Below are 25,552 nucleotides of genomic sequence, written 5' to 3'. Positions count from 1 at the left end.
CTTCGAAATAGTCCCATTCAGGTTATCTCACAATGGTAGTTACACTTTCCACTACAAAATATTGTGCTGCTAAAGTCTCTGGAACAAGTCTTAAAACTCATTCAATGTCTTGCATCATGCCAACAAAACACCTGTGCACTTGAGTAGTTCGCATGGTCTGCTGTATGTCAACTACTGAACACATGCACGGCACTTCCAGCTGATCTTCCCAACAAATGTGAATGTCCCATGCTGGTTAGATGCTGAAGCACTAGGTAGCAGATAGCCCGACACTAACTCGCATACTCGCAATGCTACCGTGCTATTGGCAGTTATTAATGTGCAAGGTAGGAAATAAAGACATCAAAAAATGGAGGAAATATGCTAAACCATGGGACAGAGGATAGAAAAGAAAACATATGGTGTGCCGTTGTCAAAGGGAGATGTATGAGTGTTAACATGGGGCTTGCTTAGTCTTTCTCTACTTGCGTTCACATGTCCTTGTATGTTCCACAAGTCCCTCCCTGGTCTTGGGTGACATACTCTGTAGCTCAGTCAAGAAAAGGTGTAGAAAACACTGTGTAAAGTTGACCATTGGTATACTCCAAGTTGGTTCTGATCATCAAATCCAGCTTCACTAGCCAACTGAAGTAAGTATTTTGAAAAGTAGCTTTAATATATTTTCACACAATTTCCCAAATGGTGCCACCAAGTCCCTGCTGAAAGGTATGTACACTTTTCTAACTCCCACTCCACGTACCAATGTTCGTTTAACGCGTAGAATGGAACACACACCTTATAGGCAGCTATGATTCACTTTTGTTCCACTAGAGACACCGAAAAATGCGCTATAATCCTATCCAGCCAAAGAGGGTCTCATTTGAAATTTAGTCATAGTGTAGTGAAGGTCACTTGCTTTGTCATGCCAATTTACTGAACAAAACTTGCTTCCATTCCAGACCCACACCACCTTACAGGTGGATGGAGGTAAGAGCACATATTCACCTGCCTTACAGATTGATATTCCTGAACTCGCATTATTGTGCCTCACAAGCAGATAATCCAACAAATTCTTTCTAAGTTCTTTTACGTGACATTTTAAGTTACTTGAATTCACTAAAGCTTAAGTTATGTCTTAGTCAGTTTGCTTAGAGCAATTAGGAGTGAGTAACTTTGTTCACAAAATCGCAGCTACAATGTTACTTACTTTTAAGTTTGGTTTGAGTTCGTTTTAGTGTCGTTTTCTGTCTTTGTACACTACTACACCCTCGAAATACATTTTCTGTACATAGTTATGTACTTTACACAGTAGCAATTTTTATTTAATTTATTATGCTACATTAATTTTTAACTTTGTTTCTTGGTTGTTATCTGATTTGTGAAGATAGACTGCCACCCTTTATACAACTATTTTCATTGATTATATTCAGCAAGGAAGTCCTAGCCTATGTTGATCTCTAGGTCAGGCTGGTTTTTTAGGGTGCAATAGCTGGAAACATGCAGTCAAATGAGTCCAACAAGTGAAGCAGAAAAATTATGCAGATGAGAGAGATGTTTTTGGAAGACTCGGACTCTGAAGTTGACTCCTGTAATTCAGATGCACCTGACGAAAACAATGTCAATTATAGAACACAACACAGGCTAAGACATGTACGAAAATGAGTATTTAGTATGAAAAGAATGCCACCATTTGAAAATGTCAGCAGTCTCAATTCTGATGATAATGTGCCAGATGCGATAATCATGGAATGTAATCCTTTGAATGTACCAAATCTTACAAATTCCTCTGATACTTCATCTTACAGCACTGAAGTGGGTCTGTCGGTTGTTCCTGTATACCGAAAATATGTGAAGACTGCTAAAACTGCTTGAGAATGTAGTAATGAAGTAATGGACGAAATCGATACAACTAGAGTGTGGTTTTATTCATAATCCTCTGAACAATAGCAGAAATAAGCTTCTCATGATTCCACACGTAACGAGACAAAATAATCATACAGAAGGTGCAAGATAAGCGATACACAGGTCAACTAACGTGAGCAGTACAAAGTAAAAGAACATAGTGTGCGTGAGTTACCGGTGCTCTGTGTGTGTATATAGGAGTTAGTCCCCAGTAGACAGCACAGCGGGGACTGTCCCATGTGCATGTCTCCTACAGTTGGCCTCTAGTGGCTGGCCCATGGTATAACTGCTGGTGCTTGATTTAAGTACCCAACCATCCACCCACCCACCCCCCCCCCCACACACACACAGTGACTCTACACTTGGTGCACTCAAATTCACACACACAACCAGCAGGGTATAGCACACATCTGCATGATGTGAGAGGGTGCCCACACAACAGAGGAGATGCCAGAGGCCTAAAGAGAGACACATCCATTGGATCTGGAGTAGTGACAGCCAGTGCCAACAGAATGAGCGGAACAATCTACCAAGAGGGACAAGATGGTAGCACCATAACGCGTGGAGGCATGTCCAAGGGTGGTGGGCCCGCTAGCGCCGAATGACACCACTGTGGAAGAGGCTGCCATTACCCAGTGAGGGTCTCAGTGCAGGGAAGACTTGGCTGAACCCACCGGCAATGATGGCTGAGGCAAGTGGGCCAGTGGAGGTGGCCCAACTGGAACAGCAAGTGGCAACAATGGACTCGAAGCTGGAACCTCAGGGCACCATATGTCGGGGACAGCTGCCTCCACAGCAGGTGACAGGTTCGAGCTGGGGTGGGGTGGGGGAGGGGGGGTGGGAGCAGAACAGGCTGCGGCGATGGAGGCCACATCCACAAACTGATAGCTTCTGATGGCGGCCAGGGTCGCAACTGATCAAAGAGGCATGCCACCAGCCCTTCAGCTATGTGGATGTCACAAAAAAGGCATAGGACTGCTCAGCTCCCCCATAGGCATGAAGTGATGGGTGCTCAGAAAACTGAGAAGGGCATCATCTGGCGAAGATTCCACAACAAACTTTTTCATTTCGCACTTGAATGCACACACTAGTCGTTTTACCTCGCAGTTTGATCAAGAGTGGAATGGTGGGGCCATAATATTCCAAGATGCTACTCGAGGCAGGTGTAAAATAAATGTGAGCAACGAAAAATAATAAACGCTTAAATGAACACTTGGCCCTGTCTGACTACCCCCCTCTTAATGGACTTTAACATATAAATTACAACCTAAACATAAATGATGAAGGCAACTAATCCTACGAAATGGTAAACGTTGTTCCTGCTTATATATTTATTGTAGCTTAAAAACACCTTTTCCTAAGCAAAATTACTAATCAGTTGCCAAACTCTTCCCCTAATCGAGCGAGGTGGCGCAGTGGTTAGCCCACTGGACTCGCATTCGGGAGGACGACGGTTCAATCCCGTCTCCAGCCATCCTGATTTAGGTTTTCCATGATTTCCCTAAATCGTTTCAGGCAAATGCCGGGATGGTTCCTTTGAAAGGGCACGCCCGATTTCCTTCCCAATCCTTCCCTAACCCGAGCTTGCGCTCCGTCTCTAGTGACCTCGTGGTCGACGGGACGTTAAACACTAACCACCATCACCACCACTTCCCCTAATTATGACTGCACGATGTAATATCATCTGCATACTGAACTACTTTCAAAGATGATCTGCGGTGGTGTGGACTCTCAGTGCATATAAACTAACGTGATCACAGTTGTTTAGCTTTTTTAGCCCTAATAAGCTGAAGAAATTTGCGACATCACCAAATGTACTGCATCCGGTGTGTCAAACTGACTGTTCTCGTACTTGCCTGCTATGTTGGAAGAACTCCAGCCACAAATAAACTCTTTCAAACAATAGGTCGGCAGAAGCCTATACTATAATACTGTCTCCTCCTCTCTGTGTTATACAAACAAGAAGCACCAACTCTCAGCCCCAAGGACAGAGTTCAGATAATGTCTCAACATAAGTATAGGCAGAGGAACTGCTCTCAATTACTGAATGCTGCGTACTCAACGACGACTTCCAACGCAGAGGTGAAGTCCAGAATCATATAGGTGCCCAACAGTACAGTGCCTAACTGTTCTAACTATAAACTCTCCTGAGATAAAATACAGGAAGTCTGTATGTATCAACAAAGCTGATATCGAGTGACCATCACGCATGGACACTCACAATGGAAGACCTCGTCTCTCCACCGCTGGCCATAGCAAGGCTCAGCTCCCCACCATTGTTATTCCGAAAACGAATCATATTACCGAAACCACGGAATATTCTCCCGCTCTACAGATTCTTCCAAACTCCGACCAAACATATTTTAGTCTTTCGTCGTCCAGCGCCGAAAGTTTGCCAGGAAAAACGTATACTCGTACAATGGTACGCTTCTGAGTAAAAATCGTTGGAAATAACCCATCTGTGTGGTTTCCGAGGTGCCCCTTTCTTCATTCCTCTCACCTGGGTCCAAGATTTTCCTTCGGGTTCAGCTACAACACTGGCTGGTCGCGACTCTATTGTGCTCCAGCGCTTAGGTGCTATCACATCCGTCTTGCTATTTCCTGTGTTTAAGCAGGACCGACACACCTATGTGGGCCTTCCACCCAGGACTTCAGCTCCGCCAGCAGTTTAATTTCCACTGGTGTTCCAACCTCTACTGGTATAGGCAATCATTCATTACACTGTTTTTATAATAAAGACCCTCCATCACCTTTAATGCAATAAGAATTAACAATTATTTACAACACATACATGACAATGTTAGTCTGCTTTATATATTCATATACGATGTACAACCTATCACATAATACCTAATTGTATTTGTAGATCACGACAAAGTATGTGGATAAGTGCTTGGAATGTGCGAAATTATAGCATGGGGTAATTCTTACAGTATTATTTTATCCAGTATAAAATCATATGACCATCAATTGTCTGTACAACGGAAGTAATAAGAATACGAGGGCAGAGGAACACTAGAATCATGATATGTTCTTCTAAAGTCATTCTGCCTTCGTTGATGGGTTTATTGCCATAAATTTACTTATTACATGTTTATTATAATCTGTCTGCCCTTTATGTTTGGGACACTTTTCGAGACGTGTCAATTGTAATATACAATATCAAAATAAATTATCTAAAATTCCAAAAAGTATAATGCTCTTTTAAAAATGGCAGTTCCCATCTTTCGTCAGACTTAAGGCCCACGCCCTCTGTCATTCATCCACCTCTAAGACATAGCTTGAGGCAAGATATATTAAAGTAAAGTATCCTAATCTTTTCAAAGTGGTCGTCCAATAAATAACATGTGCTTCATTTAGCCATTAATATGCAAGACAAGCAGTTATGTCAATTATTCAAGAGGTTATCTACTGTTCATTATTCAAATATATAAAATTGTATGAAACATTCGGCGTAATTTTTAGTTTGGCACATTTATGCTCTTGGTCTACATCACAAAAAACATCATTTTACCAATTGAGTGACCAAGTCTACTGTTACCCTAAAGTGTATACTCACCAAAATCTTATGTTCTAAAGTGTTCTTTGGTGACTGCATTTACATTTACTGCGACAATATTTGTTATATGAGTTTGGATTGACCACCAATTTATCTAATGTGTTTGATCACAGTGTGTTAAATGTAATACATAAAGACATTAAGAACCCATAGCATCATTAACAAAGAAATGATAAGCAATAATTTTACATCAGTACTTACACAAATAAAAATCTGTAAATACGCAAATATACAAAACTGTGAAGGACATCGCATCATTATCAAAGAGAATGTCAAACAATATTTTACATGAATACATACACAAATATTTTCTTAAGAATACCCTGAAAAATAAGTAGAAAACGTTTACACAAATGGTAGATATCGGAAACTGTTAGTTTGTGGGTGTAACTGTTCAGTGTTCACTACATTATGAACCTTTTTTTATCAAGAGTCACACACTGATTCGGATTTCACAACACACTTTCGTCTTCGTTTATGTATGGGGATGGAAGCTACAGTTTTGTGAATATAGGACACGAAGATTGTTGGAGATCGGACATGTTGCCTTTACAAGTCAGTCTTTGGACCCTCAGCCGATTGTTGATCTCGTCAGGTTACCAGTCTCTCGCAGAACTGATGATGTGGAAGGATCCTCGGATTAGACAGCCAGGTAAGTGGGTGTATAATTTGAAACAGCCAGGTTTTCGTCGAATTTGCACGCAGTATGAGGGAGATACAGTCAGGTAAGATCGTTATAGGTCACCTAGAATTCTTCTGCGTCGGCTAAGAGAAGTGTAATTGTGTGTAGTCTTCAGTTCTTCATGTTTCTTCTTTTACTATGTGTTGTGGTTGGCAGGAGAGCCAACACCATGCTACTAAAGGAGGCCGAAATGCACGCGCTTCAGCTCACGCAGGCTGGCGTGAGGTCTGGAACATGGCAAGGGAATTAGAATTGAGAAAAACGGACATAGCTGGTGGAATACTTAACTTTAATCCATTAATGACGAACGTCGCTCTTGACGGTACATGATTTACAATATCAATGGAAGCTGATCATGGCTCCTTGCTAGGTCGTAGCAAATAACATAGCTGGAGGCTATGCTGTCTATCGTCTCTGCAAATGAGAGCGTAATTTGTCAGTGAACCATCGCTAGCAAAGTCGGCTGTACAACGGGGGCGAGTGCTAGGAAGTATCTAGATCTGCCATGTGGCGGCGCTCGGTCTGCAATCATTGATAGTGGCGACACGCGGGTCTGACGTATACTAACGGACTGCGGCCGATTTAAAGGCTACCACCTAGCAAGTGTGGTGTCTGGCGGTGACACCACACTATGTGTTCCTACTCTTCTGTCCTTCATGTCGCTTATTTATCTTCATATAACTATTGTATTTTGGATTAGGATATCGGTAATTGTGAACAGGTATGTTAGCTGTTTGGTAACCCTATACATGGAACTAGAGTCGTCGTGTGCGACTCAGATTCCTCAAAAGTCAATGGCAGGTGACTGCAGAAGACGGCGGAGGACTGCAGAAGAAAGCAAACACAGTTGACAGTTCCGTACAGCTATTATCAGTTGCTGTAGGCTTACGTGACTGCATTATGTGTACAATTGGCTTATCTCGTCTCCATCGTGTAATACAACAGTGGAGACAAGTCATCAGTGGCCGTTTAAATACCCATGTTGCCCCGAACGAACAGGACTGTTGTGGTTGCTGCCTGGTACCTGAGCCGTCATTGCCTGCCGCCGGAGATCTTCAGGTACCCATCAACAGCCCAGCTGTATGCCCCCACGCCCGCAACCCGGCTTTGGGTTACATACGGCGTCCCTCTAGCCTCCCGTTCCATCCGCACATCATGTTGTTGCCTGTGTGTCTCGCAAAGTTTTTTGCGCATCCTGTGCTCACTAATGCCCACAATTAGTTTCAATTTTACAACAGTTACTATACAATACGTAACACAATTTATTGACATTTATGAAATATAAAATTTTAAGATGCACCCATTAGTGAGGTCATTTACCTTTACTTATTACTGTTTTATTAGTACACTCCTGGAAATGGAAAAAAGAACACATTGACACCGGTGTGTCAGACCCACCATACTTGCTCCGGACACTGCGAGAGGGCTGTACAAGCAATGATCACACGCACAGCACAGCGGACACACCAGGAACCGCGGTGTTGGCCGTCGAATGGCGCTAGCTGCGCAGCATTTGTGCACCGCCGCAGTCAGTGTCAGCCAGTTTGCCGTGGCCAACGGAGCTCCATCGCAGTCTTTAACAATGGTAGCATGCCGCGACAGCGTGGACGTGAACCGTATGTGCAGTTGACGGACTTTGAGCGAGGGCGTATAGTGGGCATGCGGGAAGCCAGGTGGACGTACCGCCGAATTGCTCAACACGTGGGGCGTGAGGTCTCCACAGTACATCGATGTTGTCGCCAGTGGTCTGCGGAAGGTGCACGTGCCCGTCGACCTGGGACCGGACCGCAGCGACGCACGGATGCACGCCAAGACCGTAGGATCCTACGCAGTGCCGTAGGGGACCGCACCGCCACTTCCCAGCAAATTAGGGACACTGTTGCTCCTGGGGTATCGGCGAGGACCATTCGCAACCGTCTCCATGAAGCTGGGCTACGGTCCCGCACACCGTTATGCCGTCTTCCGCTCACGCCCCAACATCGTGCAGCCCGCCACCAGTGGTGTCGCGACAGGCGTGAATGGAGGGACGAATGGAGACGTGTCGTCTTCAGCGATGAGAGTCGCTTCTGCCTTGGTGTCATTGATGGTCGTATGCGTGTTTGGCGCCGTGCAGGTGAGCGCCACAATCAGGACTGCATACGACCGAGGCACACAGGGCCAACACCCGTCATCATGGTGTGGGGAGCGATCTCCTACACTGGCCATACACCTCTGGTGATCGTCGAGGGGACACTGAATAGTGCACGGTACATCCAAACCGTCATCGAACCCATCGTTGTACCATTCCTAGACCGGCAAGGGAACTTGCTGTTCCAACAGGACAATGCACGTCCGCATGTATCCCGTGCCACCCAACGTGCTCTAGAAGGTGTAAGCCAACTACCATGGCCAGCAAGATCTCCGGATCTGTCTCCCATTGAGCATGTTTGGGACTGGATGAAGCGTCGTCTCACGCGGTCTGCACGTCCAGCACGAACGCTGGTCCAACTGAGGCGCCAGGTGGAAATGGCATGGCAAGCCGTTCCACAGGACTACATCCAGTATCTCTACGATCGTCTCCATGGGAGAATAGCAGCCTGCATTGCTGCGAAAGGTGTATATACACTGTACTAGTGCCGACATTGTGCATGCTCTGTTGCCTGTGTCTATGTGCCTGTGGTTCTGTCAGTGTGATCATGTGATGTATCTGACCCCAGGAACGTGTCAATAAAGTTTCCCCTTCCTGCGACAATGAATTCACGGTGTTCTTATTTCAATTTCCATGAGTGTAGTTACTCGGCTGCCGGCACTCGTGTAAAGGCCTGGCCAGACAGAATCCGGCGTGGCCGTCCGGCCTGTGGCCTTGAACGGCAGCGGGCAGGCCTCGCTGTTGAATCGCTCGTTACTGTATGGCGGCGGTCACACAGATTACGGCTCTGAGGCACCGGCCGCCGCCGGGTTGTCGCAGATTACAGATTGGACGCAAGCCCGAGCGGCTGCCTGCCTCTGTGGGCGCACTCAGCTGCTCTGCTGTCACACTGGAGGCGGCGGCGTGAGGCGGCTTTTATCTTGCAGCTCGTAGTGTATGCACACAGAGAGACTTACAGAGGAGGTGAGGCAATACAGCTTTTTGTATGATACACGCGATCCTGATTTGGAGGTACAATACTTTTGCCCTCGATATACTCTTGATAGAAAGCTGAATTCTCAGAAATACTGTTGTCGCCGTGACGTCCATAACTTCCAGTATCAACTTCTGTAAACTCGTAGTATGGACCAACGATCGCCAGGACAACTAGCTAAAAGAACTGTTTGTAACAGAAGAACTGGGATCCACTATCCTTCGGGCATTTTAACCTGATACGCTTTCCGTCTATGCTTCCAAGGCAGTCCGAACACCCCCAAAGTTCTTCAAATCTTTCTTCAGATTTCTTCCACACCTCTGTTGTAGGAGTAGGTAAACACTTGGGCTGTAGAACAGTCCATATTGCCTCGCACACTTGTTTCACAGATTCTGAGACTGTTGAACGTCCTAACCGAAAAGAAAAAGCTATGGTCTGGTGACTGTCACCTGTAGTCAAGTATCTGGAAAAGACTAAAATAAATTATGCCTATAGAACGAACAGATGAGTTAACGACCAAAGATATGTTTAAATTCAATGACTAAGTTATGAATACAATGAAAAGAAACAATCTATTAAGTAGAAAGTTCTGTCTAGCGGGTCATACGGATCTAGATGTTACTATCGTTTGCTGTATTCGTAAACACTGCAGATAAATTTATCACTCCACTACGTTCTGGGATAATAGCAGTTTCTTCCGCCGAACCTTTCATATGATACAGCAAAACGGAAATGGAGTAAATTATATGACTTCTGTTTGAGGCACAAAGAGGCCACAAATAGTAAAAGTTAACTCAAACAAATGGCTAGTCTGTGGCTTGTATCATTTGGCTTTCTCCAGTTCGTTGTGCACTTCTCGGTTCAAAAATGGCTCTGAGCACTATGGGACTCAACTGCGGTGGTCATTAGTCCCCTAGAACTTAGAACTACTTAAACATAACTAACCTAAGGACATCACACACCTCCATGCCCGAGGCAGGATTCGAACCTGCGACCGTAGCAGTCGCACGGTTCCGGACTGCGCGCCTAGAACCGCGAGACCACCGCGGCCGGCGCACTTCTCGGTGCTACCTTTTTATTAGGCGATGCAGTTCCTCGAAATATTCTCGCGACATACGAAAATATTTCAAGAACCTATCTTCGTCAGACTCTAGATCAATACACAGACGATGGTATTCTCCTAAGCTTTCGCTCTTGCTATTAATGTCGTGCACCCAACATCTTCTCTTCTTGGTGCCATTTCATATCGCTAGTGCGAACTACTCATTTCTGCACTTAAAAAAAAAAATAACTCTCATAAAGATAACGTGTCGTGTGTGAAGATACAAAATCTTCTAACGCCAAGACAATCGCGCTACGCATGCAAGCTTAATAATGGGGTTCGGCCCCTTCCTCAGTGTGACAGCTGACGCATCGAGAGTCGCTGCTGCGGCCGGCCGTTGGCTGTGTGGCGTACCTGGCCGCCGACGGGCCCCGTCTCCCGCTTAGACGTCCATTGTGGCACGTCGGATTCTGTGTGGCCAGGCCTTAAGACGTGCAGTGTGACGTGCCGTGACGTGGGCGCCGCGGGCTGTGTCCGCTTTATCTTATCTGCGCGGCTTAGCTGTGGCTGGCGCTTCTCTCGCCACACGTGCGACCGCTGTCAACACTCGCTGGCGCGCCGCTACACCTCCGCTGCGTCAGCCACACTGCGAGTGTTTCTGTGCTGGCGTGTCTGGCCGCCTTCCTCAGTCGCCGGTCGCGGCTTTACGCGCAGACGTCCGGGGTTCGACAGCGTCCGGGGAAACTACTCTCTCCCCTACACTTGCCAGTGGCGTCGAGCCGAAGTTTGTGTCGTGTCTCCTGCCCAGCTGTTTGCTAAATCAAACCCGCGCGGGATCGCACAATCTCTACCTCACCGAAGCTCACGGTAAGTACCGAATCGAAGATCCTTATCTGCGCCATCTCCTCTCTCCCTCTTTACCGGCAATCTAATTCCGTCTTTTCTTCTATTAACTGCATTCACTATATCCCTCTTTACTTATTTCGACAGCTCCACATCTGAGCCACATTTCATTATTAATCACTGTTCACCATCTTCTTTATCACTTATCGCACTTTTCTTCACTAGACGGACCTCTAAGCCGAATTCCTCCGTTACTTACTGTTGATGAACTTCTCTAGCGTCTCTTTGATTCACTTCACTAATCCTCGATCTGAACCAACATTTTCTATTGCTCTTTTGTCGTTATATTCTTCGTCCCGGAGTGTGAAATACCTGCCACACAAACTCACTGGCCCCATGCCTTGTTGATACTCTTAGCGAATACAAGCTGCATGTGGAAAATGCCATTTTGCTACTATATTAGGCCTTGTAACCTCCCATCACCTTCCTACTAACAGCTACTGTCCACATTAAACAATCTCCAGTCCAAGTAATTAATAACCAAAGCCCTTATGAAGATTCTGAGAGGAGCGAAGTTGTTTACATAGGGTGTTGCAAAAAGGTACAGTCAAACTTTCAGGAAACATTCCTCACACACAAAGAAAGAAAATATATTACGTGGACATGTGTCCGGAAACGCATACTTTCCATGTTAGAGCTCATTTTATTACCTCTCTTCAAATCACATTAATCATGGAATTGAAACACACAGCAACAGAACGTACCAGCGTGACTTCAAACACTTTCTTACAGGAAATGTTCAAAATGTCCTCCGTTAGCGAGGATACGTGCATCCACCTTCCGTCTCACGGAATCCCTGATGTGCTGATGCAGCCCTGGAGAATGCCGTATTGTATCACAGCCGTCCACAATACAAGCACGAAGAGTCTCTACATTTGGTACCGGGGTTGCGTAGACGAGAGCTTTCAAATGCCCCCATAAATGAAAGTCAAGAGGGTTGAGGTCAGGAGAGCGTGGAGGCCACGGAATTGGTCCGCCTCTACCAATCCATCGGTCACCGAATCTGTTGTTGAGAAGCGTAGGAACACTTCGACTGAAATATGCAGGAGCTCCATCGTGCATGAACCACATGTTGTGTCATACTTGTACAGGCACATGTTCTAGCAGCACATGTAGAGTATCCCGTATGAAATCTTGATTACATGCTCCATTGAGCGTAGGTGGAAGAACATGGGGCCCAATGAAGACATCACCACCAATGCCTGCCCAAACGTTCACAGGAAATCTGTGTCGATGACGTGACTGCACAATTGCGTGCGGATTCTCGTCAGCCCACACATGTCGATTGTGAAAAATTACAATTTGATCACGTCGGAATGAAGCCTCATCCGTAAAGAGAAAATTTGCACCGAAATGAGGATTGACACATTGTCGGATGAACCATTCACAGAAGTGTACCCGTGGAGGCCAATCAGCTGCTGATAGCGCCTGCAGACGCTGTACACGGTACGGAAACAACTGGTTCTCCCTAGCACTCTCCATACAGTGACGTGGTCAACGTTACCTTGTACAGCAGCAACTTCTCTGACGCTGACATTAGGGTTACCGTAAACTGCACGAAGAATTGCCTCGTCCATTGCAGGTGTCCTCGTCGTTCTATGTCTTCCCCAGTCGCGAGTCGTAGGCTGGAATGTTCCGTGCTCCCTAAGACGCCGATCAATTGCTTCGAACGTCTTCCTGTCGGGACATCTTCGTTCGGGAAATCTGTCTCGATATAAACGTACCGCGCCACGGCTATTGCCCCGTGCTAATCCATACATCAAATGGGCATCTGCCAACTCCGCATTTGTAAACATTCCACTGACTGCCAAACCACGTTCGTGATGAACACTAACCTGTCGATGCTACGTACTGATGTGCTCGATGCTAGTACTGTAGAGCAATGAGTCGCATGTCAACACAAGCACCGAAGTCAACATTACCTTCCTTCAGCTGGGCCAACTGGCGGTGAATCGAGGAAGTACAGTACGAAACTAAAATGAGCTCTAACATGGAAAGTAAGCGTTTCCGGACACATGCCCACATAACATCTTTTCTTTATTTGTGTGTGAGGAATGTTTCCTGAAAGTTTGGCCGTACCTTTTCGTAACACCCTGTAGTAATCATCGGTCCTCTCAGATACTTTTAAGTTACTTAGCTTGTCATGTTCTGATGGTTCCATTTCTTATTGTTTAGGGGTTTATTTCTTGAAGCTGAATATCTCACATTTGGTCTTCATGGTTGGTTCAAGCTACATAATTGGAAAACTGTTGTTACAGAGTTTTTTTTATGTAAATATATTTTCTGACATTTTAGTATATCATAGTCTTTTGATATTTCGCATTAAGAAAGCCAAAATTACGTAGTTCGCGCTTATTATATAAAAATACGTGCGATCACATCAGAGGCATGCTTACGATTCTCTCAGTCTGCAGAAGAAAACAATATTTCAAAGGCTTTACAGCTTTTCTTAACAAATGAATTCCTGCTAGCTTTTGTACATCAATAATTTCGTTTATTATTTCATAAATTAATCCAGAAACAAACATAGCAAACGCAGCAGGATTCTACAATCGATAATAGAAATTTTAAATCTGCAAATATTTCTTAATTTCAAATGTGTGCAAAATAACTGTATCCTCACATTCATAACTAGTAGTTATCGATTATAACATAGGAACTAAAATATACCATAAGTAATTTTGTTTCATAAATTTTAGCTTGAAATATACTGCGTATAAAATCATATGAAAGTTTTCAGAAAAGCAACTACGACCGACTTATGATCGATACATCTTCCAAGAAATTATGGTATATATCTCCCATGCTTTTTCACCGATATATCGATACCGAAATGGGCAATATTTAGTGCCGATATTTTTATTGTATATTATATTTTTTCGCAGTTTTCGCTAAATATTTATTGCTCTTTTGAAATTATAGCAGAACACAATTTTACTTTCACACTGTGATGGAGTCGTATTACTTTTTGAGCTTTCGTCACTTCCAGTCTTTCTCTTTGACTGTACGGGAGCATGTACAGGGTGTACAAGAAGTCTGGTAACACTTTCAATAACTTATTGCACAAGAACTAAACATTGTACAGTTGTCATACGTGCTGGATTTTGAAGAGATACACCGAAAGTTTTTTACAAACATTTACATTACGTATGCGAATCATGAGTGACCCGGCAGATTTCAATATGGTAATCGAATTCTTGCCATACCCGTCCCTGCAGGGCATCATCGACTGTGGGAGTTGCTTCCCGTATTCTCTCTCGGAGCTCTGCTACATCACGTGGTAGAGGCGGTACCCACATCAGATGTTTAACGTGCCCCGACAGAAAAAAGTCACACGGAGTGAGATCTGGTGATCGGGGAGACCATTCCATGAAACAGCGGTCTCCTCCTGTAACACGGCCGATCCATCGGGCGGGAGCTGAGTATCGGCAACTCAACAAACTAAGCTGTGGCGTTATACACGAAAAAATTTTCAGGGTTTGTATGACATCTGTACAGTTCATGGGCAATAAATAATTGAAAGTATTTTCAGACTTAATTTACACCCTGTGTAGATGGCACAATGAAAAACACATATTGCACTAGGAGGTGGCGGTGTGTATGGAATAACAAGACTTCCAATGTGAAGAAACAGCAGACTAGATCAATTGAAACAAATTTTTAACGCAACTAGTGTGCTACTTCTTCACATCGGCATTCTTCAGAATGGTTCTAAGCAGTTTGGGACTTAACATCTGAGGTCACTAGTCCCCTAGACTTACAAGGGAACCTCTCCATCGCACCCCCCCCCCCCCCCCCCCTCAGATTTAGTTATAAGTTGGCACAGTGGATAGGCCTTGAAAAACTGATCAGTCGAGAAAACAGGAAGAAGTTGTGTGGAACTATGAAAAAAATAAGTAAAATATACAAACTGAGTAGTCCACTCGCAAGATAGGCAGAATCAAGGATAGCGTGAGCTCAGGAACGCCGTGGTCCCGTGGTTAGCGTTAGCAGCGGCGGAACCTGAGGTACTTGGTTCGAGCCTTCCTTCGAGTGAAAATTTTACTTTCTTTTCGCAAAGTTAATCTCTGCCCGTTCATTGACGTCTCTGTTCACTGTAATAAGTTTAGTGTATGTGTTTTGCGACCGCACCGCAAAACCGTGCGATTAGTAGGCGAAAGGATGTGACTCTAAAATGGGAACCGAAAACATTTGACCGCAATGTCATAGGTCAACCGATTCCTCCACCGGAAAACACGTCTGATATATTCTATACGACACTGGTGGCGGCATGCGCGTCAGATGACAGGAATATGTTGTCGACTCACCTAACTTGTACACTTGGCGAATGGCTAAAAAGATTCTTCTACCTTGCCCGATTTAGGTTTTCTTGTGGCTGTGATAATCACTCCCAAAAAAGTGATGAAAACATAAGAGTTTGTCACAAACTGAAAAACAAAAAACTGAACTTTTCACTCGCGTGGAGAATTGAACCAAGGACCTCTCGTTCCACTGTTGCTCACGTTAACCACGGGACCACGGCGATTCTGAGCTCAGATTTTCCTTTATGTTACGTATCTTGAGCATGGACTACTCAGTTAGTATATTTTGCTTATTTTTTCATAGTTCTACACAACTTCTTCCTGTTTTCTCGATTGATCTGTGTTCAGTTTTTCAAGGCCTATCCACTGTGTCAACTAAATCTGAGGGGGGTGTGATGGGGAGGTTCCCTTGTTAGAATTACTTAAACCTAACTTAACCTAAGGACATCACACACATCCAAGCCCGAGGAAGGGTTCGCACCTGCGACCGTAGCAGCAGCACGATTCCGGACTGAAGCGCCCAGAAACGCCCGGCCACAGCGGCCGGCTCGGCATTCGTAAAAAAAAAAAAAAAAAAAAAAAAAAAAGGTTGCTGGAAATGATGAACAAAAACCTAAATGACAAGACTGGTCTTGTCGGTTGGCGGAAACGTGTGAGGGGAAATGCTAACGTAACCGGTGGTACCAACAGAAACTGCAAAGTTTAGCTTCACCACACGGTTTTGACACTGTAACTGCTAGGTCGCAAGCAGACATGAAAAAAAAGAACAGAAAAGTCGTCGTAAGTGTTCTGAACAAATCCGATACATCACGAAACCGAACGACGAACCCATCGGACACCTTTTATTGTGTCCCTTACATGCATTTCCATTGTTAGCAAAGAGACTATCGCCGAGCGTGAATGTGCGTCGTTTTCCTTTCAATTCTTACTCTGAGGGGGATATGCAGGCTGCTGGCATCTTGTTGTACAGAATATCTAACAATAAGTCAATACTTAAATATACAGCTTCTAACAACCCTACCACAACGAAGGTCAAAATTTAATAACGATTGTGGTGTTGCTTACGCTGCTAAATACTGCATTTTCGGGCAACAAAAAAGTTATTATGTGGCAGGTCTCATTAGAGCACAGTTAATAATGTCATTTCATGTAATAATGAATAAACTAGGCACTCATCTTTTCGTGTTTCCTACGCTGGTCTCGTCGTAAAATCGTGGTTCAATCGTCGAAAATCTAGTTGGTGATGATGCCAAGCTCGGATGCAAAGAGGCCTAGGTTTTTATTCTGCTATATTCAAAAAAATTATAGATGCTCTTCACAAACCATTCTTGAAGATTATACCTTTCAAAGTTAGTACAATGGTGATGTAAAAAAATAATCAGCACTCCGAATTTTAGTTACACTTCTTTTTTATTACTTCTGTTGCAATATCACGTAACACACAAAACATCACTTCACAATACAAAACATACTTGACAACATCTTGCTCACTGTTAAAGTTCACATTTTATAATCTGACTACGTTATACGTCTATCCAACATGACGTCCAAGACTTGACCTTCTCAAGGTCCGACTCTCTAACAACTAACAATCGCTTACGCGCCCAAAAATTAGAGTTACAAGTATGTAAAAGATCATAGTGAGAAAAGAAAGAATATACATAAGAATAATATCATTGCAATATAAACATATCGATGTATCAAATTACCTCTACATTAATGAAATCAAATCTGAATGTTGTCTCAGAAATATGTCAACTGCTTTACAGAAACACATTAGAATATTGCTGGTATCGAGAGGCTGAGTTGAGCTGCCGTAATGGTTACATAATTCAAGTACCATTACAAGTTCTAAAACGAGCAGTCGATATTTTTAGAGGCAGGTACATCGACATTTTTTCCATCGGCATGTCTTTACGTCGATCCTTTCTCTCGATATATCAACAGTATATAATTATATATTTTTAAATATCGATATTTCGGATTCCCAATAGTTTTAAAAATATCAACAGTCCTATACTATAAACCACTACTTACTAGCGTTTGTATACCACAGTGGTTTTAGATTTTAAAAGTTACTCTGAAAAATGAAGTGAAATATCTTGTACGGTGTATGTCGTATGTAAAACAGCAGCTAATCAAAAAATACTTTGAGCTGTCAGATTACTGTTGATTCTCTAGGTTTCCTCCGTCTGATGGTACCATCGCCAAGACGGGTATCACCGCTGTAATTCAATCTCGCGATAGGAATTACAGTGTACCTCGATATACATAGTTTGTTAGACATTTAACTTTTTCTTAACTATCATCATAGTTTCATCTGAATCTAGGAATTTGATGTAAATCGGGCAAGAACTTCGGTATAAATCAGGGAAGTACTTCTCGAGATGTTTGGTAGGAACGTTTCTCCTTTATAAATTTTATATGTTCATTTATTTGTTCTCTGTATTAAAAAATATACAGATTAGATCCATCCAAATGTTCATTAGGGCATCCTGTGGAAATTTCAAGGAAATCGACCTAGAAGTTTTAGAGATTTTTCGTAACAGCCTTTCCACTTTGCAATTTACATACATCTATGTTTCAATCCGGATTGCGAAATATTATGTAAACAGAGATCTGTCTCTTGCTTTGAAGGTTAAGTGTGTAAAATTTCATCAAGATCGGAATAGAATTGTATAATTCTATGAATTACATATATACATATATGTTTCAAACCGGATGATCATATAAAGTTGATCGTCGGTAAAGCAGATGCCAGACTGAGATTCATTGGAAGAATCCTAAGGAAATGCAATCCGACAACAAAGGAAGTAGGTTACAGTACGCTTGTTCGCCCAATGCTTGAATACTGCTCAGCAGTGTGGGATCCGCACCAGGTAGGGTTGATAGAAGAGATAGAGAAGATCCAACGGAGAGCAGCGCGCTTCGTTACAGGATCATTTAGTAATTGCGAAAGCGTTACGGAGATGATAGATAAACTCCAGTGGAAGACTCTGCAGGAGAGACGCTCAGTAGCTCGGTACGGGCTTTTGTTAAAGTTTCGAGAACATACCTTCACCGAAGAGTCAAGCAGTATATTGCTCCCTCCTACGTATATCTCGCGAAGAGACCATGAGGATAAAATCAGAGAGATTAGAGCCCACACAAAAGCATACCGACAATCCTTCTTTCCACGTACAATACGAGACTGGAATAGAAGGGAGAACCGATAGAGGTACTCAGGGTACCCTCCGCCACACACCGTCAGGTGGCTTGCGGAGTACGGATGTAGATGTAGATGTAGATGTAGACTGCAAGATATTGTGTAAACAGAGATCTGCCTCTTGGTTTGAAGGTAAAGTCTTTAACAGTACACGATACTAGAAGCAAAGAAGTCTCAGTAAACACAGGATCGAAAATGTGTTACCTTAAGAGCGAAGAGCAATTTTTCATCTTCGATACTGTGACGCAAATCTCCTCTGCTCCAAGATCTTTGCTTTCCAGATTTTTGGAAGTGATGATGTGGACCAAATGAAGAAAAAATGTCCAATAAATACACTACTGACCATTAAAATTGTTAAACTAAGAAGAAATGCAGATGGTAAATGGGTATTCATTGGACAAATATATTATACTAGAAATGATATGTGATTATACTAGAAATGATATGTGATTACATTTTCACTCAATCTGGGTGCATAGATCATGAGAAATCAATACCCAGATCAACCACCACTGGCCGTAATAACGGTCTTCATACGCCTGGGAATTGAGTCAAACAGAGCTTGGATGGCGCGTACACGTACAGCCCATGTATCGAGACGTGGCTGCACGATCCGTTACAGCCGTGCGGATAAGATGCCTGTCAGCTCGACTGCTAGTGATACGAGGCCGTTGGGCGTTCCGTATTACCCTCCTGAACCCACCGATTCCATATTCTGCTAACAGTTGTTGGATCTCGACCAACGCGAGCAGCAATGTCGCGATACGATAAAGCGCAATCGGGATAGACTACAATCCGACCTTTATCAAAGTCGGAAACGTAATGGTACGCATTTCTCCTCCTTACACGAGGCATCACAACAACGTTTCACCAGACAACGCCGGTCAACTGCTCTTTGTGTATGAGAAATCGGTTGGAAACTTTCCTCATGTCAGCACGTTGTGGGTGTCGCCACCGACGCCAACCTTGTGTGAATGCTCTGAAAAGCTAAGCATTTGCATATGACAGTATCTTCTTCCTGTCGGTTAAATTTCGCGTCTGTAGCACGTCATCTTCGCGGTGTAGCAATGTTAATGGCCAGTAGTGTATTTACTCTAAAATGCATACCTTCAAAGTTATGAGCAATTGTTCATTATGAGAGTTGTGTTTCCAGGTAGCGAAGACGAGCACGTGCTCATAGTTGTAAAGGTATGCATATTAGAGCACATGTTTACTGGACATTTTTTCTTTTTTTGGTCCACATCACCATTTCCCAAAATATGGAAAGCAAAGAGGTTGCTGTAGAAGAGATTTTCTTCACACTGTCAAAGATGAAAAATTTCTCGTTGCGCTTAAGGTATGCATTTTCAACCCTATCTTTAGTGGGACTTCCTGCTGTATGCGTTTACACCATTATGATACACCGAACTGGAAGTTTCAGGGGAAGTGCCCATTTAGTGAAAGTGGATTACTGATTCCAGTTCTGTCAAACAAAACACGTTGATTAGGGGTAGTGCACTATCACTACACCATGTATACCTCCGCTGCCAGGAGGCAAGGGATGTGAACCATGGGTTCCCGGGTTCGATTCCCGGCGGGGTCAGGGAATTTCTCTGACTCGTGATGACTGGGTGTTGTGTGATGTCCTTAGGTTATATAGTTTTAAGTAGTTCTAAGATATAGGGGACTGATGACCATAGATGTTAAGTCCCATAGTGCTCAGAGCCATTTGAACCATTTGTGAAACATGGCTGTAATAACGAAACAGGCGTACTTTGAAAAGTTGCATTTATCGCCCGTAGTTTGAAAACAAAATTATATTACCTAAGATTCATTTATTGCATCAAGGACGTGCACTAAGGCACTTTGAGTTGCACAGCACATTTTTGTTTTTGCAAAAGCATATCAAGAGTCTGACATTTTTGCTGGCAGTCCTCAGGGCAACAGTTTGCTCTGCAGGAAGTTTCTCCTCTGAGATTATTCTTAGAGCGCAGGTACTCAACTGGGACCTGAAACAAAATGTTGTAGTTGTAGCCGCAGTGGCATATCGTATCGTCCCTTCCATGACTATTTAAAAACCTAACACTTTATTGCCGTGTGTGTAGTTGGCTCAGCACACCATCTCTCGTCCCCATTCGGTAGAAGCCATCGGCCATTGTGTCGAGGGCGACACCCAAGATCGACCCAGCATCTCTTCTTCCTCTATCGAAGTCGGGAACTGGAATCTTCACAGGCCTCAGAGTCCTTAGAAAATGCAGACCATCAACAAAGGAGGTGGCGTACAAAACACTCGTTCGGCCTATACTTGAGTATTGCTCATCAGTGTGGGATCCGTACCAGGTTGGGTTGACAGAGGAGGTAGAGAAGATCCAAAGAAGAGCGGCGCGTTTCGTCACAGGGTTATTTGGTAAGCGTGATAGCGTTTCGGAGATGTCTAGCAAACTCAAGTTGCAGGCTCTGCAAGAGAGGCGCTCTGCATCGCGGTGTAGCTTGCTGTCCAGGTTTCGAGAGGGTGCGTTTCTGGATGAGGTATCGAATATATTGCGTCCCCCTAATATATACCTCCCGAGGAGATCACAAAAGTAAAATTAGAGAGATTCGAGCGCGCACGGAGGCTTTTCGGCTGTCGTTTTCCCGCGAACCATACGCGACTGGAACAGGAAAGGGAGGTAATGACAATGGCACGTAAAGTGCCCTCCGCCACACACCGTTGGGAGCAGAATGAGATATTCACTCTGCAGTGGAGTGTGCGCTGATATGAAGCTTCCTGGCAGATTAAAACTGTGTGCTCTACCATCTGAGCTACCGAAGCACGACTCACGCCCGGTACTCACAGCTTTACTTCTGCCAGTATCTCGTCTCCTGCCTTCCAAACTTTACAGAAGCTCTCCAGCGAACCTTGCAGAACTAGCACTCCTGAAAGAAAGGATATTGCGCAGACATGGCTTAGCCACAGCCTGGGGGATGTTTCCAGAATGAGATTTTCACTCTGCAGCGGAGTGTGTGCTGATATGAAACTTCGCAGGAGAGCTTCTGTACAGTTTGGAAGGTAGGAGACGAGGTACTGGCAGAAGTAAAGCTGAGAAGTAGCTCAGTTGATAGAGCACTTTCCCGCAAAAGGCAGAGGTCCTAAGTTCGAGTCTCGGTACGGCACACAGTTTTAATCTGCCAGAAAGTTTCATATCAGCGCACACTCCGCTGCAGAGTGAATATATCATTCTGGAAACTTAACAATAGTTCACCAGACGTTATTTCTAGATGCGCATCTTATAAAACTGCTTTAGAACCCTTCTTCCCAGGCCAGTTGTGGATATTTAGCGGCGGTTTTGAAATCTTGTGAGTTCAGTGATGTGACGCCAACGGCCTTACCGCAGTGGTAATACCGGTTCCCGTCAGAAAACCGATGTTAAGCGCTGTCGGGCTGGGCTGGCACTTTGATGGGTGACCATCCGGCCCGCCGAGCTCTGTTGGCAAGCTGGGTGCACAGCTGGGAACGCAGCATGTCATTCTCAATGGAGAGAAGTCTTCCGAAGTAAGAGTGATTTCAGGTGTGCCGCAGGGGAGTGTCGTGGGACCATTGCTATTCACAATATACATAAATGACCTTGTGGATGACATCGGAAGTTCACTGAGGTTTTTTGCGGATGATGCTGTGGTGAATCGAGAGGTTGTAACAATGGAAAATTGGACTGAAATGCACCAGGATGTGCGGCTAATTGACGCATGGTGCAGGGAATGGCAATTGAATCTCAATGTAGACAAGTGTAATGTGCTGCGCATGCATAGAAAGATAGGTCCCTTATCATTTAGCTACAAAATAGCAGGTCAGCAACAGGCAGCAGTTAATTCCGTAAATTATCTGGGAGTAGGCATTAGGAGTGATTTAAAATGGAATGATCATATAAAGTTGATCGTCGGTAAAACAGATGCCAGACTGTGATCCATTGGGCGAATCCTAAGAAAATGTAATCCGAAAACAAAGTATTTTTTTTTTTTGTATGAAGAAAGGCACTACGCTGCTCTCCTTCCATGGTGCGGTGACGGTACTACACTTAATCCAACGATCATTTTCAAGCTCAAAAGAATGCAGAAACCATCTGGAACATCGCCAGCAGCTATTGTTCACGTACACAGCAAGGGCTGGACGCACCAGGCTGATGTGAAATAATGGGTTAACAGAGTATGGGAGAGAAGGAAAGGTGCTTTGCTAAAGAAGAGTAAACTCTACCTGCTAGATCAGTTTAGTAGTGCTTGAACCGTGATATTAACTTTCAGAATCTTTTCTTAATGAATTTACTTTATTTACTAGCGATTCATCAACAACACTCACACATTTAATCACACTAGGTGAGCGTGGAAGTAGCTGCCAGGAAGTAACTGATGGAAAATTAAATTACTTTTAACAAATGTGAATTTTATTCCTAAAAGCTTTTTTCAGAAACAGATTTAAAATTATAAGCAGAAAAGCACCCTCGAAATATCAAGTTACAATTTTATTTAGAGGCAGACAGAACAATATTCACAGTATGAGCTTTCGGGCTGAAAAGATTGCCTGCTCCCTTTCAACACGGCCGTAGTCGCTGGTGCAAATTCGCAACACACCAGATTACTTTAAACTGAAAATTTTAACAACTCACACAAACACGTAAACTATGCACTCCGTAAGAGGGATGGAAATGGTACAACACACAAATTACCTAAACTCTCACGGTGGAAGGGTGGCAACCTTATAACCTAAAATGACTATTTAAATAAAACCCATAAAATGCAGACCTACATAAAATGTACAAGATGATCTACATTACACGTATACCACCTCGCAAGATGATAGGCAAGATAAAAACAAGTTTCAAGAATTCGACCTTTAAGCAATAAATTTGTTAACACCGAATCCGATAAGCATGAGAGAGGCAGCTATTAACGTATGGCAGACCGACAGACAGACACAAACTGCCTAACAAATGACAGACAGACGAGCGAGCTGGGGACGAAAGATCGCCCGAGAACACAAGTGGAATTTAACAAGTAACTGAAACAACGTATCACTAACCACTTAACTTCTAATAACTGCGATGTCTGGCGAAGACCTGGCGCAGCACCCCCAAAACGCTCTCCCGAACCGTCCGCTGCCAGCCGCTTCAACGCATGCAGGAAGGCGCGCCGATCTCCCGTCTCACGGCGCCGCAGCCAGACCGACGTTGTGGGTTGACTCCTGCTGCTCTCGTCCACTACCCCTCGCTATACGGCGCGGGGCGCTGGACTCACGTGGCGACCTCATGTGCGCCGACGCTCCAGGCGGACAAGTCATCTCGTGTCTCAGTGCGCGACCGGCCAACCGACTGATCCAACCGCCAGTGACCGTTGCCTGAGCAAACTCGAGCAGACTGGAGCCCTAACGCGCAGACTCAGATGCAGGAACTCAGCCCCGACCGGGCGACCACTAACTGAGTTCTGTTACTGGCGGAGTGGAAAGACTGGCTTTAAAGTTGATCCAAAGGACAGCCATACTAGCACTCCGACGACAGACACTAACTGCCGCAAAAATGGAAACGAGAGACAGACCAGCAACTGGTGACTCGAGACTGACCTAGCCTAACTCCGACTCACCCCTTGCCGAGCTTTTTATTCCCTTTATTGCATTTCAATTCCCCCCGAAGGGGGCGGGTTGGCAGCAGCTTAGTACGTTGCCCTACAGCCTACAGACTTCTTTACAAACGGAAGAAGAAAAGAAACAAGAAAAACAGGCGATAAAACGGCGACTTAAAGTGTAAAATGGCGGAAAATTGCGGAAAGTTAAATCAGAAAGCAAAGGGGTTGGCAATGTTAATAAAATACACAGGGATCAGACAAGTAACATAGTAGACACACAATTTAAAAAAAAGAACATGGCGACAGTATAGTTTCTGTTCACAAGAGATAAAAAATCACACCCAGTGACAGTATGATGGCCATTCGCAACACTTCCCAAAAGACACACAACACGGAATATTCACTGTAAAACACTCACTGTAAAACACTGCACGAAAATGTCGGCACAAAAAAGACACTCCCTAGCCTAGGGCAGATGGGGGGGGGGCTGGAGGAGGGGGTAAACAAGGAGGGAGGAGAGGAAAAAACTAAAAGGGAGGGGGAACCAAAGGAGGAGAGGATTCATAAGGGAGGAGTGGGGCAGGGCAGACGTGAGAAGGAATGGGAAAAGGCAGAGGAGGGAAATGCAAGAGGACTCGGGGGAGAGAAGGGGGCAGAGAGAGGGGAGGTGGGAAAAATAGAGGATGGAAGGGGGGAGAAGGAGCCCGGGAAAAGGACAGAGGAAAGGAGGGAGAGTGAGGATCAGAGTTGATAGAAGGGATAAATGGAGAGCGGGGAACCTTCCAGGAGGGGGTGTTGATGGAAGCCAGCTTGGGAAAGGAGATGAAGGGTGTAGAGTTGGAGGGTAGGGGGGACACAACAGTGAAGACGTGCAGGGGGTGGCGATGGAGAGGAGAGGAGCAACCAGGGGGTGAGGGGGATCAAGGCGGTGGGAGGTGTAGAGTATGTGGATATGTTCAAGGAATAGGAGCAGATGGAGGAAGGAATGAGGTCATAGAGGATCCGCATGGGGGACGAGAGCTGTATATGGAAGGCGAGGCGGAGTGCATGACGCTCAAGAATCTGGAGGGACTTATAGAATTTGGGGGGAGGCAGATATCCAGGCAGGACTGGCATAACAGAGGATGAGATGGATTAAGGATTTGTAGGTGTGGAGGATGGTAGAGGGGTGCAACCCCCATGTCGAGCCAGAGAGGAGTTTGAGGAGTCAGAGGTGGTTGTCGGCTTTGGATTGGACGGAGCGGAGATGAGGGATCCAGATGAGGTGACTGTTAACGGTAAGGTCAAGGTAGGTGAGGGTGGGGATGAGA

At 44.5% G+C, this 25,552-nt stretch overlaps 1 protein-coding gene across 2 annotated transcripts in view; it reads left to right on the top strand.

The window, feature by feature from the left end:
• Window positions 1–9,117: 9,117 nt before the first annotated feature.
• Window positions 9,118–25,552, top strand: part of LOC126295227 (neprilysin-2-like) — a 229,318-nt gene continuing 212,883 nt past the window's right edge. Inside the window, exon 1 of one of the 2 annotated variants that reach the window (XM_049987574.1) lies at window positions 9,118–9,213. The gene's annotated coding sequence lies outside the window, so the exon portion shown is untranslated. Of the gene's footprint in view, window positions 9,214–10,849; window positions 11,133–25,552 lie in introns of those variants that run through there. The other variant, XM_049987573.1, reaches the window with a different exon arrangement.

Source organism: Schistocerca gregaria, chromosome 11, assembly GCF_023897955.1.
Source record: "Schistocerca gregaria isolate iqSchGreg1 chromosome 11, iqSchGreg1.2, whole genome shotgun sequence".
NCBI lineage: Eukaryota > Metazoa > Arthropoda > Insecta > Orthoptera > Acrididae > Schistocerca > Schistocerca gregaria.
The sequence above is the reverse complement of the archived record's forward strand: the minus strand, read 5'-3'. Positions and strand labels throughout refer to the sequence as shown.